Genomic DNA, 14416 nt, shown 5'->3' with positions numbered 1-14416 from the left:
AGAATGCTTTTCAAATGACTTGTAGTTTGAACATTTGCGAAAATTGAAAAAGGCAGGGAAACCGTTTCCCCGCATACGTAATCTTGTTTCCGTGGTTTCTGGGCAGCCGTGCAGTTTCAAGCGATAGAACTGTAATTTACGTCGACGCTGGCATGTGTGCCTGGGAATAGTTATGCTTTTCTTTTAGTGGCAGCATTTCTTTCCCAATTCTAAACTCAGTGTACGTTTGTGAGCGTAGGCACGGCACTGCTATATTCATATGCAACTACTGTGACGATATCGGGTCTGAGCAGTAATAACAACAATCATGTCGGTATTTGTTAAGCGCTATGTGCCGAGCACTGTTCTGAGCGCTGGGGTAGATACAAGGGAATCAGGTTGTCCCACCTGGGGCTCACAGTCTTAATCCCCATTTTACAGATGAGGTAACTGAGGCGCAGAGAAGTTAAGTGACTTGCCCACAGTCACACAGCTGACAAGCGGCAGAGCCCCATGATCTAGTGGCAAGAGCCCAGGGATGGAAGTCGGGAGGCCTGGGTTCTAATTCCAAGTCCACCATCTGCCTGCTGTGTGAACCTATCTCTTTGGATTGTAGCACGTCCAGCCCAGTACCTCATCCAATGCTTAGAACCCAGTAAGTGCTTGACAAATATCGTAATCATTATTATTGCTGTTATTTCTATTATTATTACTATAATCATCATCATCATCAGTATTCTCTCTCGAGGAGAGCAAGGCTCAAAGATTAGACTGTTCTGCTGAAGAATCGAACACAGTAGTAGAAGCTGACTCCTCAACAGAGTCAACAACCATGGACTACTGGACCTCCTAATCAGGTTGGGAAGGGTCAATAATAATAAATGTGGTATTTGTTAAGCGCTTACTACATCCCAGGCACTGTATCAAGTGCTGGAGTAGATTCAAGTTAGTCAGGTGGGACACAGTCCCTGTTCCACGTAGGGCTCACAGTCTCAATCCCCATTTTACAAATAGGGGAACTGAGGCCCAGAGAAGTGAAGTGGCTGGCCCAAGGTCACACAGCAGACAAATAGTAGACGGGATTAGAACTCAGGTCCTTCCAACTCCCAGGCCCATGCTCTATCCACTAGGCCACGCTGCTTCTCTGGCCAAGCTGCTTCTCACTAAGTGTCCTAGCTTTCTCTCTAAGTCCAGAAGTTTATCCATGGAGCTCTTGCACTTGATCATATTTTTCACCCACTCTATTTCCTGTGGGAACTAAGTCAGTCGACAGATACTATCTATGGAGTAATAGTAATAAATATCATTGGATACACCATGCTAGCTAGCACTTAACCATATATGATTCCTCACCAGGATAGAGAAAAAGTGAGCATCGCATCAGAAGAAAATGCACCTCAATCTTTACTCGATGTCATAATCTTTTAAAATATTTCACTATTACCTGGAGAAATTTTCTACCGTCTCATCCACTTCATTCCCCCTAACGAATCCTTACTTTTTTAAAATCATACAATTTAATCTATATTCGCTGTATATCACAGTATCCTTTTTAAAACACACCCATTAACGAGAAATATAAACCCATTTTCTTTGCATATTCATTAAAAATTTGACTTCTGCTACTTGAACACTACACTTATGAGTGCAGTGAACTATGGAACAGTAAAAAAAGGGTACCTGGAGAACAAATTCAAATGCATCAAAGGTGACTTCTAGATGCTCTGGGGAGAGTCTTTTACGGAAATGCCCCAAAGAGGCAGATAACTGCATTGGATTAAGAAGTACATTTAAATTACGAATTTTGAACGCTTTGGAAGTTGGTGTGATCACTAAATCATATACTTATTCCTGACTGTTGACAACCATCTATCGTTACAAGTGGTCCCTCCCACAGTAAATAAGGCTAATCCTGCCAGAGGTGCATATGCAAGCAATTCGATTGCCAGTATCATTTCAGTAATAATAACATAAATGGTAATGATAACGTAAATATCTTTGAAATTCTACATCAGGAATTGTTTATTTGTATCAATGTCTGCTTCCCCCTCTAGACTGTAAGCTCCTCGTGGGCAAGGAACATGGCCTGTCAGTTCCCTTGATATTGTATTCTTTCTAGCGCTTAGCGCAGTCCTCTGCATATAGAAAGCCTTCGGTAAAAGGCCACAGACCTTGAGGATGATGAGTAACGACGGATAACTGCGTTATTCGTTAAGCACTTGGAGGTCAGACACTGTGTTAAACAATGGGGTAGATATAATTCAATTGGATCTGACACAGTCCCTGTCCCATGTGAAGCTTACCGCCTAAGGGGAGGGAGAACAGGCATTTTGCACATTAGGAAATGGAAGCACCAAGAAGTTAAGTGGCGGGCCCAAGGTCACAAGGCAGGCAAATGGCGGAACCTATTCTCTGCACCTCGTCTATCTTGCGGCCGAACCCTTATCCACATCCTCCCTCTGGCCTGGACCCCCGGCCCCCTTCATAACCGAGAGAACACCAATCCATTGGTATTTATCGAGTACTTACTATGCACAGAGTACTGTACTAAGTGCTTGAGAGAATACAACAGAGAAGAGTTCACAGTCACGTTCTCTGCCCACAGAGAGAGCCTTCCAGACTGTAAACTCGGTGTGGGACGGGAATGTGTCTGTTACGGTGTTGCGTTTTACTCTCCCAAGTATCTAGTACAGTGCCCTGTGCCCAGTAAGTGTTCAATCAATATGGCTGACTGATTGACTGACTGATTGAAGGAGCCTTCAGTCTAGAACTGGAGACAAGACAGTAAAATAAACTACAGAGGTCCTGTGGGGCTGAGGGTGGGCTGAATATCAAATGCACTTTCCCCACCTTCAAAGCCTTCCTAAAATCTTATCTCCCCACTTCTCAAAAACCTCTGATGGTTGCCCATTCACCTCCACAAACAGAAACTCCATACCACCCGATCTGAAGCACTCGATTAGCTCATTCCCTCCTACCTTAATTTGTCGGTCAATCTAATCTGCACACACAACTGCTATAACACCAAGCGCATCGATTCCTCTGTACCTCAATCTCATCTATCGCACCGCCAGCTCCTTACCCCTGTCATTCCTCTGGCCCGGAACTCTCTCTCCCCTCACATTGGACAAACCACCACTCCCCGCACCTCCAAAGCCCTCCTAAAATCAAATCTCCTCCAGAAGGCCTTTCCTGACCGAACGCTCATTTCCCCTTCTCTCCTGCCCTCCTGCATCACCTTTGCTCTGGGATCTGCACCTTTTAACTGATACTCACCCTGCCCCCAATCCGACAGCGCTCACGGACGTCACCTTACACTCAGCCATTTCATCTAGTTGTAGTTTATGTATTTATTTACGTATTTTAGGGTATTTCTTTTAAGTGCTCACAATGTGTCGGGCACTGTATTAAGCACTGGGGTAGATACAAGTTAACCAGATCGGATGCGGTCCCATACCCCACGTGAGGCTGACGTTCTTGATCCCCATTTTACAGATGAGGTGACTGAAGTACAGAGAAGTGAAGTGACCTGTCCAAAGTCACACAGCAGACAAGTGGTGGAGCCAGGAGTAGAACCCAGATCCTTCTGACTCTATCCACCAGACCCACGACATCACCTTGGCTCTTCAATCTGTAAATGATAGTCACTCTATCCCCAATCCCACAGCACTTTTAGACATACCTCACAGTCACCCATTTCACCTACTTGCAGTTTATTTTAAGGCCAGTCTCCCCCTCCAGGCTCTTCTGTAAGGCTCTTCTGAGCAAGGATCGTGTTTACCAATTCGACGGTACCGTACTCTCCCAACTGGTTTCTACAGTGCTCTGAACACAGTAACCACTCAATAAATACCCTGGATTGATTGATATGGGGGGGAGTGGGGCGGAGCAGGGTAGAGCGGAATGGAGTGGGTTGGAGTAGGAAGAAGTGGGAGGCAGTGTAAGCGTCTGCTGGGCAAACAAGAGCAGGATTCTGCTCTTGACGTGAGCCTCAGTGGGAGACAAGCATCCTAGTTCAGGCCATTAACTAAGTAGTCTCAATCAGTGGGATTTACTGAGCTCCTATTGTGCACAGTCAATCAATCAAGACTATGCACTGAGTGATTAATGTGTGCAGAGCACTGTACTAAGCACTGGAGAGAGTACAATAAAACGGAATTACTGGTCGCATTCCCTACCCATGATGAGCCTACAGTCTAGAGGAGAATACTGAACTAAGATATTAGAAGAGTGAGTACAATAGAATATGTAGAGAGAGTCCCTGCCCTCAAAGTGCTTGCAATCTAGATGGACAATAAAATACCTTACAGGAGGGGAAGTAACAGGAATATGAAGATTCACTCCATTCTAGCCTGCGTCACCTCACTCTATCAATCAGTAGTATTTTTTTTTTAGCGCTTACTGTGTACTGAGCACCCTATAAGGTGCCACGTTCGGGAGCAGGTGACTGGGTCCTTGGGGAACCAAGATGAGAACATTAGCAGCGGTTTTTTTTTAGCTCATTTTTAGCTCTTCTGGGAATTTCCTACTGTGCACATGAGCATCGACAGAGCTCATCCATAATCCCTTGCTGGGTTCAAAGCCCGAATCGAAATATTTGCTGCAGCTGTAATCGGCCCAGCCACTGTGTTTACTTTTAAAATGTTTGGGGAGAAACAACTCCTTTCAAGTGCAATGAATCACGTCAAGTAGAAGACATAAGATAACTCTGTGTTCTTGTAGGAAAACAACACTGGCCGTTTTTTTAAAGCACTTTACCTTAATTAGCTGGGTGATTTGGCTGGACTGGTACCAAAAAGTACTTGACACTTAGTGGAGAAATCTGCATAGTCAGGTGGATGGTGGATAAAAATTTGTCAGACTGAAAGAGCAAAGTTCAGCGATCTCTGCTTTTAAAACGAATCGAACCAATGAGAGGAGTGAAACGTGAACTCCTCTTCCCTCCCCCCCCCCCCCCCCCCATTTCACTGGATCAGGATCTTGAATCAAAGACTGACAGCTTTTTTCTGCCTCTTAATTGTAAAGGATCCAGGAGTTTTCCTTTTTTTAGAGTGGCGGATGGGGCGTACTTATGCTGATGATAGATTTCTGCCACAGTCTATCATATTGTCCCTCATAATCAATCGCTATGCTGGCTGTTGCAATCTGAGGTTCCAGGTTGGGCTGAAAAGACACAGGGACCCTGTGAAAACTTTCCCACCCGCTCGGATCTGAGAGTTTTCAGTATCCGCTCACCACTGGCAGTTTTTTCATCTCTCTCCGCTGACCCTCTCTGGTCACCTGTCACACCCCTTTCCTCCCCCTTCCCGTCTATCTTTTAGCATTCGCTTAGCATTCGTTAAGCATCCTCTAATGATATCGGTATCTGTTAAGCGCTTACTATGCGCAGAGCACCGTTCTAAGCGCTTGGGGGATCTGCGTGTCAAACCCTTCTCAGGGTCGCACCTGGACAGTTTCCCGCTTGTCTACCAGTCTCGACTACGGGAGGGAGAGTCAAGCAGAGGCATTTACATTCCCAGCTTGGGCAGTGGCTAGAGAGTGGAAGGCAATCGGCTACCAGTCAAAATTCACCGGTGCTGGGCAGCAGAGGCACGCGGGAGAGGCGAGGGCGGAGATTCGAGTTTACTGCACAGACGGAGGCAACGGTAAACCACCTGTGGATTTTTACCGAGAAACCTCTACGGATCCACTACCAGAACGATGGCAGAGGGAGGTGGAGCATTCTGGGAGAGATGTGTCCGTGGCATCGCTACGGGTCGGAGAGGACTCGACGGCAGGCACACGAGAAGATGTGTCAAACACTGCTCTGAGTGCCGGGGTAGGTACAGATCAGTTAGGTTGATGCAATCCCTCTCCCTCATAGGGCTCACAGTCTAAGAAGCAGGGAGAACAGGTATTCCCATTTTCCAGTTGAGGAAACCGAGGCACAGAGAAGTTGAGTGACTGGCCCAAGGTCCCTCAGCAGACAAGTATCGAGAAGTAGCAGGCCCTAGAGGAGGGAGCCGAGGCCTGAGAGCCGGAGGTCATGGGTTCCAATCCTGCCTCCTCCATTTGTCTGCTGTGTGACCTTCAGCAAGTCACTTAACCTCTCTGTGCCTCAGTTACCTCAACTATAAAAGGGGGATTAAGCCTATGAGCCCCCCGTGGGACACGGACTGTGTCCAGTCTGGTTAGCTTATCTCTACCCCAGTGCTTGGTAATAGTGCCGGGCACAAAGTAAGTGCTTAAGAAATAGCATTACCAAAACAACAACAAAAAAAAAGTAGCAGAGGCAGAATTAGAACCTAGGTCCTTCTGACTCCCTGGTCCATGCTCTTTCCCCCGGGCCACGCCGCTTCTCCCTCCCTGAATCGAGATGGACAAGTCTCTGTAGCTTTTACCAAATCGGATCCACCTCCTCCGCCGAAGCTCATCCAATAGGCCTCCTCCTCCAGTGAGCCTTCCCTGATCCCTCCCCTACTCTTCCATCAATCCGATCTCTCGGCCGCTTCGGAAATCGTCTGCCCTGCCCTGTTTTGTCATTTAATTTTCTTACTGATTTATATTTTCATCCGCTTTTATTATTAACATCTTCTTGCACATTCTTTTAACCATTCTAGCGGGTCCTCAAATACGGGGATCACGTTTCTAAATCCATTTCTCATCCCTCCCGGACGACCCTAGCCGTCTAGAAGCTCCAGAACTGTTGTGACTCTGCTCCCAGGCTCCAAAAACCCTGGGCTGGCCTCTCGGCCGTGAACCTGGGGGCAGAAGCTGGGGCGGGCTCTGAAAATCGGAACTGCAGACGGGGGACAGAGCAGCCGGAACTGACAGACACCGTGCCACGAGACCGGACGGCTGGCTGGCTGCCCCGGCTCCATTAGTTTTGATCCGCTTTAGGAGATCCTAGACCTCGTGGGGCTAATCTATCAGTGCTTTTGGTTCTGTTTAAGCATCACATCTGCCAGGCGGCCGAAACCTGTCCGTTTCCTTGCTCCGGAGAGTTAGAAGTCACCCATTTTATCAGAACAGAATAAACATGAAAAGAAATACACAAGAATAGTTCTTTTTAGGTACCGCAGGAAAACGGATGTTCCTCGGAATGGTCATTTAGTATTTATACAATTCTGTGAACGGCGCTCCGCCGTTCAGTGCCTGCCATCTCTCGAATAAAAGAATAAAGAAAAACTCGCAAACAAGTCCAGAGGAGGTGAGAAAGAATTCAAATTCCAAGGAACAGAGTTGCTGCTAGAAACAGAGGTGCTAAATTCATAGGTAACTTGAGCAAATTATGGCTAAAATGATAAGGATAGGAACAGTTTATAAATACCCTCAAGTATTTATTTGTTGTAAACACCGGAAAGAACGGCCAAAGGTTATTTATTATACTACAGAGGGACATAATGGTTCGAAATAAATTTAAAGGAAATAAAGTCCTCTGACGGAATATGAGGGAAAATTTAATGGTGGTGAGAGCCATTCAACTCCAATACAGCTTCCCCGGGGAAAGAATAGAAAAATCCATCACCCGGTGTGTTCAGAGTTGTGTTATATGTAGCAAGTCACAGCCCCAGAACTGGATGCTAAGTTATGTGTCTTGTCTCTAATAAAATGCATTTATCCAAACAATGCCATTTACATTCATATTCCATTTACGCCCAGAACGCACCCACACGTTGGCCATGAATCACAGACGTGCATATCCTTTCCCTTCTTCTGTAAGACGAGAGGGATGATAACACCTCCCTAGGAATGCGGCATGGAAGTGGCTAAAGCATCGCTGCAAGTCCCCGCTAATGAAAAGTGCTCCCAGAATGGCTTACAGATCCGCGCGGAAGGCAACCGGAAAGTTCGTCTGGCCCAATAATCCCCATCCCTGAGCAGGATTCCCTTTTACGCCCAAGAGGACGGATGGGAACAGGGGCAGAGACGTGACGGGGAGACGAGATCAACTGGGAACGGCAACCCCAACCAGCCCGGCCGGCAGCACTCCGGGAGGGGGGGGATGATTTTTGAGCAGAGACCGAGAGGCAAATATGCTACCATGACACACTCCTTAACCCTTATATGGCCAAACCCTCTCCCCCCGCCACTACAAACACACATAGATATGCACATCATTCCAGATTATTCCAGCTTCACCAACGAAATCACATTGAAATGGCATTGACTAATCAAGAACTAATCAGTAACTTGAAGCAGCGTGGCTTAGTGGAAAGAGCCCAGGCGTGGGAGTCTAAGGTCATGGGTTCTAATCCTGCCACTTATCAGCTGCGTGACTTTGGGCAAGTCACTTCATTTCTCTGTGCCTCAGTTCCCTCATCTGTGAAATGGGGATTAAGACTGTGAGCCCCATGTGGGACAAGCTGATTACCTTGTATCTACCCAGCGTTTAGAACAGTGCTTGGCACATAGTAAGTGCTTAACAAATACCAAGATTATTATTGTTATTACCTCCCCCCCCCGCCCCCCCCCCGCACCAAAGCTTCCTCTCAGTACTGTTTTCCGGTTAAGGTTGTCTAATGAGAAACATATTGGGCCGGTCAATAAAATGGCATGAGATAACTGGCGATATTAACTTGCAGGAGGACTTCCCAAATGAATTTCCCCTTCCCCATGGTTTTATCCCCCCCACAATTGTACCTCTTCATCTGAGCAGCACTTCTAGTGCCAAACACTCCCTTAGGGTATTCACCGCTCTTCATCTGAGCATTCAGTCAGTTACATTTACTTTCTTTCCCCTTCTTATCGGTAAATCGCGTGAACGTCTGCATCCCCAATAGATCGGAAACTCTTTGAGGGCACGGACTCTTGTGTATTCTCCCGAGTGCTTACTACGATGTTGTGCTCAGTGGACTGGGTCGAACGACATTTCACTGGAAGAAGTACATCGGGCTAAATGAAATGAGTTAGCAAAATACCCACCCTGGGGTCCCGCCCCAACTATGGGGTATCTTGAGGCAGTCTCAGTTCATGATGCTTGCTGAAACCAACTCGATGGACTAAGGCGTTGGGGCGACTGCCAATACTAGACCGTTGAAATGCCGAGTCGGAGACAGGAGCATGGAGAAGCGTGACCGCGATTGGACCTGTCCTGACCGCTCATCTTGTCTTAGGGGCATCTCCTGACTTCTGAAACTGATGATGGGAGCGTTGTGTAAGCCATCATGTATCCCCAGAAAAGAAGAAGCAGTGTGGCGTGGTGGATACGGCATGGGAGTGGGAGGCGGGAGGACCTGGGTTCTACTGCTGGCTCTGCCACATGTCTGCTGGGTCAACTTGGGCAAGTCACTTCACTTCTCTGGGCCTCAGTTACCTCATTTGTAAAATGGGGATTAAGAGCGTGTTCCCCACAGGGACGGAGATTGAGTCCAACCTGAATCATCTGAATGTAGCCCAGCACTTGAAACACTGTCTGGCAAATAGTAAGTCTTTGACAAGTACCATTATTATTATCATCATTATCATTATTAATAATAAAGCCAAAACTCACGGTGGAGCGGAGGAGCAGATAAGTGGTTCATGGAGGATCTATCTGTTCCCTTTCCACTCTGCCTAACTGCAATCTGGGTTCTATTTTCTCTCCAGAATGGACCTCAGGTGGGAGTAAAACATGAACCTTAATTAGCCAATTAAGATTCCAGAACTCAAATGCTGTTGACCTTCTTTATCCCCCATCACTGATGAGTAATAACAAAAAGGAATTTCTATTTTTTTCCTAGTTCCTCCAGTGCAAGACCAGGTGTATGTGTGTGGGTCTGTGTTTTAATGGTATTCGTTAAGGGCTTACTACGTGCCAAGCACTGTTCTAAGTGCTGGGATAGAAACAAGCTAATCAGGTTGGACACAGTCCATGTCCCATGTGGGGCTCACTGTCTTCACCCCCATTTTACAGACGAGGGAACCGAAGCACAAAGAAGCGAATTGACATGCCCAAGGTCACACAGCAGACAACTGGCAGTGTGGGGATTGGCACCCAGGTCCCTCTGACTCACACGCTCGTGCTCTAACCACTAAGTCGCGCCGCTTCCCTTATCATAATTCAGCGAGTGAATCCGGGGTAGCACTGCATGCTATGGACTAGCTGCGATGGACTAGCTCAAAACTCCACCTCACTCTCCTAGGTGGTTGGAGGTGTGTTCTCCAAGAACCCGGCATTATGGAAAACTCTTGCTGTGGTACTCCCCGTGTCCGACGCCACCCATGCGTCCATCGCCATTTTTTCCCACGACACGTGATGGATTCTGACACAGTCTCAATTTTGTAGGAACAATCCCCGATTGTGCCGTCACATTCTAGCCAAAATGAGCCATGCTTACACTCACTCCGGCAGAATCCAACTTGTGAATGTGCTGCCTATATTATATATATATATATTATATAAATACAGTTTATTTATATATTATATTATTTATTATATTATAAATACAGTTGACTGACTATATATATATATCGGTCAGTCAACTGTATTTATTGAGCACTCACAGTGGGCAGAGCACCTTACTAAGTGCTTGGGAGAGTGAAATAAATAAAGGAATAAATAAATAAAGCAAAATAATGGACATATTCCCTGCCCACACCGAGCTTACAGTCTAGAGGGGGAAACAGACTGCAAACAGGCCATGGAAACACTTGCTAGACCTTCTTCAAAAGATCTGAGCGCTATACTTGTTACTGATTCCATATGAAATTCCAGTAGTAATGGGGTTGCTACATTTTCAAAAACAAAGCTCTAGTCCCTAAAGATTAAATAAGCAGAAGGAGAGTAAAAGGATACAATTCCTCATTGTTTTACTTTTTAGGTTTGCATTTGGTGGTGAGGGAAGAAATTTCTTTAGATTCTTTACAATTGACCTGAATTACGTAAAACAACTACTGACCAGGTGAAACCACAGAAGAAATCAAAGACACCACCAACTGTTTCCCAAGAGAACCAGATGTCGAGGCAGTCACCATTGCATTTCCCCCCCCCCCCCCCCCCCCCCCCCCCGCTACAAGGTTTCTCCTGTTTCTCAGTGATAATTCGGAGTCCTGCCTTCCCCCAGCGTGTGTGCATGGCCAAAATACTCATGGCGGTGACACACGGCCAGTAGCCTATGTGGGATCAAAATCGGATTCAGCGGGATGCTGCTGCGGTTTTCAAAACTCAATGAAAGTGTTTCTCCTCCAACCCCAAGAGGAAATATCATTCAGCCGTTCTTGTTAGCTTTCAACTCAGCCTGTGGGAATTTCCCCACAGAACTGAGGCAAGGAAGAACTCTCTCCCTCTGGAATCTCATCGGGTCTCAATGGAAAGCATCCATGCACAACCAGAAGAATTTCCCTGGAAAGGTTTCACTTTCTCATCAGATAGAATCCACGCAAAATAGCGACGTTCCAAGACCGAGGTGGAGTCGACTGGCTATAAGCAAAAATGAGAACATCTACAGTTGCTAGGATGGTGACCGGCGGCCCTTGCTGACAGAGGACACGGTCTCATGTAATCTCCTATGCGTTAAGCCAGGCGGGCAGTCTAACACAGCGACACGGGCTACTGCGTGGCCATTCAAACCTAGAATTTTTTTTCCAGGGGTCACCAAGCCCTCCCCCGACCCAATTTGTTTCAGAGTCAGTTATTCCCTTCTCCTATGCCACCGTGTTGCTCTCTAGTCGTGCATTCCCCTATGCGTTGCTTCCTAGTTTTGACGATGGGTGGCAGGAGCCGAGGCGGAGGGAAGGTAGAAAGGAAAATGAAAACAAGAGACATAGAGGTGGCATATCTGTAGCTGACAGGGAACGGACCAGTTAAAACCAGACCGATAGAAAACCATTCCATCTCCTTTGCTTCCCTGGGGGCCCTTTCTCCCTTCTGTATATCTACGGGTATTATTTCAAAGCGGGCTTACAGTGAGAATTTAGATTATTTTCCCCTAACAGTGCCCTGGCGTTTGTCCACACTGAAGGTCATCTGCCATGCTTTGGCCTAGATGGCTCAGAAACCAACACAGCAGGGACAGGATCAGGGGGCGCTGGGATTGGAATTGCAATAATAATAGTAACAATGAAATTTGTTAAGCGCTTACTATGTGCCAGGCATTGTACTAAGCAGCGGGGGGGGGACACTGAGTTGGACACAGTCCCTGTCCTTTGTGGTGCTCATAGTCTCAATCCCCATTTTCCAGATGAGGTAACTGAAGCCTAGAGAAGTGAAGTGACTTGTCCAAGGTCACGCAGCGGACAAGCAGCAGAGCCGGGATTAGAACCCATCACCTTCTGACTCTCGGGCCTGTGCTCTGTCCACTACTCCATGCTGCTTCTCATATTCTTAGGGTCGCCCCAGAAGTGGGACAGGGGCTACGTGATTTTTAAAAATATAGTTGGTGCCTTTACTCTCACCCCACTATTGCACGGGCAGTGTCCGGAGCCAAAACCACAATTTCTTAAATGAAAACCAATCACTAGAAAATAGGATCTGACTCATGGAAATGTGGTCCATTAAGTCAGAGCTGAATCCCAAATTCTCCCTTCTGTAGTTATCGTGAGCTTCTTTTCAGCAATCAAAGAAACACAGCTCAAGCTGTTGGCTTTATATTGTTCGTTTTGCCATGGGGAAGAAGTGGTGATCTGCTTATATTATTTAAATCACATACTGTCGCTGGGACCGGTCTGCTCTGTCCAGTTTTAGCGATTCTCTAACTTACTATTTGCATCTGTTGTAAATGTCGAGGTCCAATTATTTTCTCATTCACTCAATTACAGTTTGGAGAATAAAGATGGCCAAATTCATCACCGTCCACTTAGTGCACCGAATCCGGGAAGAGGGATGTCCGCATTTTAATGTTGCCGAGACGTAAGATTCAATCGCAATCATCGTAACGTGGAGACCACCCCACGATAGCTTGGAAACTACCCTATCGTAATACGGAGACCACCCCCCATCGCTGGGGGGAGACGGCCCTGTCAGAATGTGGAGACTGCCCTCGTCACATCAAGGAGAATGCCCCTTTTCCCACCACGGAGACTACCCTCATCATAGTGAGGATACGCCACCCATCACAAAATGGTGGCTGACCCCACTGTAACAGGGAGAATGCCCTCACCGTAACTTGGTGACTACCCCCATCACAGTGTGGACGTAAATCCCATCATAGCGTGGAGACTACTATTCTCGTCGCACTGTGGAGACCACTTACCACAGTGTGGAGGTTGCCCATCAGAGTCTGGAGACCACCCCCATCATAACATGGAGACTATTCTCATCGTAGCATGGAGGTGCCTTCCCCGACCCCTGTCACGATGGGAAGCCTGCCCCCGTCATAACATGGAGACTGCCTTAGTTGTAATTCGGAGACTGCCCCTGTCATAACGTGGAGCCTGTCCCCTAGAAAAATGTGGAGGCTGCCCCCATTATGAGGTGGCGATTGCCCCCATCACTGCCTGTAGACTCCTCCATCATATGGAGGCAACCCCCGGCAAAATGTAGAGACTCCCCCTCGTAGAGTGTGGAGACTATCCCTAGCATAGTGTGGAGAATACCCCACCGTAATGTGGCGACGACAACGGTAAGCTTATTGTGGGCAGGGAATGTGCCTACCGACCCTATCGCAATGTACTCTCTCAAGCACTTAGTACAGTGTTCTGCACAGAGTAAGTACTCAGTACATACAATTGATCGATTGATCGATGGAGGGAACGTTTTCCTCTCATGAAACGGTTGTTTTCATCTTAGCACTCAAACTTCAGAATTACTCTTTTCTATTTTACACACTTCAGCGGAGCCATCGGGGGCAGAAATCAGTTGGTCCAAGAACTTGAAAGAAGACAATTTTACCGGCACCGAGAGGAAGAGTCAATGAAATACAGCACCAAAATGACAAGATACAAATCTCTCTGCCAACATCAGACCAAGGAGAACGAAACAAAAAACTCGGAATGCTTTTCTATAAAAGTCTTATGCCCTACTGGAAATACCGAGGATGATTTTTAGATTAAATTTCCAAGTTCCTTCTTAGGTTTGATTGGGATATTTATAGTGCACGTGTTCCACTTAATAAAACACTGCAATGTTCTGAGAGTTTAGACATCCCCATGCCTAATGCATAAGAGTCTAAGATATTTTCACCCTCTGTTCCCAAAAGGTATCTCTCCGACTACCCCTGATTGATTACGGCAATTCTTCAGTGACCAGAAGTAAAGTTGGAGAGTAGTTATTCTTAGGCCGAGACAGCCTCTCATTTCTCTTTCAGAGCAGGCTGGAGCAAGAAACTTTCAGATGTTAACAGAACAGACCATCCCATTTGTTAAGCTCTTAATCTTAGTGCCAAACAGAGCTTGTCATGATGAATTGTGGCCAGAGTCACGCAGCTGTAGGTAGGGTTGGGCTGTGGACCGGTACTAGGGACCCTGGACTAGAATCTCACGTCTCTGTGAGACTAGTGTGATCGAGAGCGCATCTGTAACTCTGCACCTCTTGGCTGTG

General features: G+C 46.8%; 1 long non-coding RNA gene across 1 annotated transcript; it reads left to right on the top strand.

Moving 5' to 3' along the window:
- The first annotated feature begins 13390 nt into the window (after nucleotides 1–13390).
- On the top strand, nucleotides 13391–13905 carry LOC114807676. The gene is made up of 2 exons (XR_003755747.2): nucleotides 13391–13499; nucleotides 13711–13905. It is a non-coding gene; the product is annotated as an uncharacterized LOC114807676 (long non-coding RNA).
- Nucleotides 13906–14416: the final 511 nt, after the last annotated feature.

Source organism: Ornithorhynchus anatinus, chromosome X3, assembly GCF_004115215.2.
Source record: "Ornithorhynchus anatinus isolate Pmale09 chromosome X3, mOrnAna1.pri.v4, whole genome shotgun sequence".
In the NCBI taxonomy this organism is placed as follows: domain Eukaryota; kingdom Metazoa; phylum Chordata; class Mammalia; order Monotremata; family Ornithorhynchidae; genus Ornithorhynchus; species Ornithorhynchus anatinus.
Note: the sequence above shows the minus strand (reverse complement) of the source record. Positions and strands in the feature narration are given on the sequence as shown.